Consider the following 2892-nt stretch of genomic DNA (forward strand, 5'->3'; position numbering starts at 1 on the left):
ACCCTTGCTTTTTATTACATTAGAAATAATTTTCACGTTAACGTTTCTGTTTAAGCCTAACACACAAAAGCTGTGTTTGTTTTGTTGAGCAACAAAACCTTCGTCACTTTCACTATTAAGATCCTTTTGATACCGCAGTGATGGGATAACAGGTTGTTTATCTCGCATTAGACAGCTAATTCCCATAAGTACATTCACGCCGTTCCGGGTGGCTCGCCACATAGGAGCATCCACCCCTCGCATATCCTCAGTCGCGTCCTTCATCGGTAGCCGCGACGCGTATGGTATGCGTCTACGCCACGCTGGTCGCCGGATATATTATCAATCGCGTTACTGTGGTGCATATGATAAGCATTCACTCCATGCTGATCGCCGATCAAGTCTTCCTTATCGTGCCCGTTAAGAATATGGCAAGCTCCCATGCTACACTGATTGTTAATCACAACCTCCATCTGAAAGCCTTTGGGTGTATGATAAGCCTCTATGGCATGCTGGTTGCCGGTCACGTCCTTTGCCGAATGGCTGTGACACATATAGTCAGTGACCATGCTATACTGAACGCCTGTCACTCCAAACCACTCAGCCGGGGCGCATATGAAGAGCGCCTCTAGGACGTGTCCTACCGATAAAGCCCTCCACTTCGTCACCGAGTTGTCCATGAGTATCGTCTTTGCTACATCTTTGACGCATCGTTTTATGTAATGAGGGGTTGAATATTAGTAATACTCATGTCGCACTTTCTTCCGGATGAACTCCCTTTCGCTCTAACGGGTCATACGTTAAAAACATTCTCATGAGTAGTACATGTATCAGGGAATTTACTTTCAGGCAAGCCATTTTGCCACTTGGATGCGTTTTCACATTGCGTATCTTTAATGTCGTGGTAGTCTTGATGTTTTTGACAAGCTTCCCCATATTACTGGTCATCTTGGTTCTCCTAGTCACATAACTCTTCACATATTTTAGCAATAGAAACAATGTCTTGTGTGTCTAGAAACACTTCTAAATGTATAAAATATCCTCAAGATCAGTAATTTTGCTCATTAAAAAGCAAGTTAGATCACACATTAGACGTTTTGCTTCATTGAGTCTAGCATGTCCTTGGAATACTTCAAATTATCATGTATATTAAGTTTGTCACTTGCGAGTTTCATCAAAAGTACATTAGCTTGCAAAGAGGTAACGCTGTCTTTCAAAAGTTTAAACTCGACAACACTTACATAATTGTCCTTTGTCACTGTGGAAATCCTTTGTTGCTTGTTACCGGCGTAGATAGATGGACGACGCGCCGACTTTGCATTGCTCATAAATGGCTTTAAGATATTATAGTCTCCGCCCTCGGTTACCTCAATGATGGTATGTATGCCTTGTGCTAAACGCACCACAAGGGGCTCGCCCAACTGGGACACAATGCGTCCCTTTAATTAGGACCAAACGGAAAACCACTATATGTGTCCTTATTATTGTCAAAGAACATAGAGCGGATTCGCTCTAAATCACTTTCTCTGGCGGAATTACTCTGCACAAGTTGTGCAATAAACATATCCCGTGTGAGATCTCTGAAAAGTTTACTTTACCCCTATACTCGAGCAGAACCCGGCAGTTGGATTCATCAAGTCCCTCCATGTAAGTGTCATCCCCATGAACTCTCTCATCGCATTCCTCTCAAGACATATAATCACATGCCAGCTGGTCACGTGATATCAGGTCTTTAGTCGTATGACGAGAAACGCGGAAGTTTTTTTACCCTCAAGCCGATTAAAACTAATTTCTCCCAAATCCGCTAATTGCTCTGGCTCAGGGTATGACATGAACTGAAAACAAATGAGAATTTTCACACTTGAATTTGAATTTAGACAAAAGAAAATGAGTTTTTCTTATTTTTTCTCTTTTCACTTCCAGAATTACATACGTATTGTTCACATAATGGCATCCAGACATTTCCATGAACAAAGTATCCATTAACTCCAAGTTATACTACTATAAATCCAATGATAATGAGCGCGAAAAAAGAACGTCTACCCTCTGCATGTTACTGTTACATTGGGACATTTGGACTTCTTGAACTTGTGTTGCTCAAAACTTCAAAAATATTAGTCATACATTCATAAGAGCTTTCAAGATAGTATTTCATGTTTCATGTTATTAAGTTGTGAAACTTGAATTTCTATGAACATTTATGACAAATGGACAAAGCAATGACCGTTGTTTTGTGACATACGCGGCATATCGGGACATCCGTGTCTTATGGACACATTTCTAGTTTTAATATAGCATCATAATTGTCATAACATATTTAAGCATATATAATTGATGTTATAATTAATGTATTATATTCATGTTTCTTTATGTTTTCGTATAACATTTTAATACGTGCCCTTTTGAAATAACATAGATTTATTGCTTGCGTTTTCATTCTAAGCATTTATGTGTGTGTGCGTGAGTATGTTTCTTTCAGAAGGCCACATTGTAAATAAGTAGTGTGTTATGTTTGTTTATAATATGATGCCTATGTCTTAATGTGTTACCTTCTTTAAATAAAGTTATTATTATTATTATTATTATTATTATTATTATTATTATTATTATTATTATTATTATAAGCGTACAAATCATTAATATTGTTTCCAGATGTATACACATACAAAATACATAATATTGTCACAAATAATATCGAATTTCCTACGTTTACATGAAATTCATGTCATGTTTTGTCAAACATAAATTTCAAGTTTCTCATATTGCGTAGTATAGGAAAGCCTTTCAAATATTTGGTTTATGGTTCGAGGATCTAAATTTAGAACAAATTTTAAAACTGCGATCAACCGTAGCGAGATCGTTTTCTACTGCTTTTACTTATGTTAAATGAAATGTGGTACGGCGAGGGGGATA

Source organism: Mya arenaria, chromosome 4 (assembly GCF_026914265.1).
Source record: "Mya arenaria isolate MELC-2E11 chromosome 4, ASM2691426v1".
Taxonomy (NCBI): Eukaryota; Metazoa; Mollusca; class Bivalvia; order Myida; family Myidae; genus Mya; species Mya arenaria.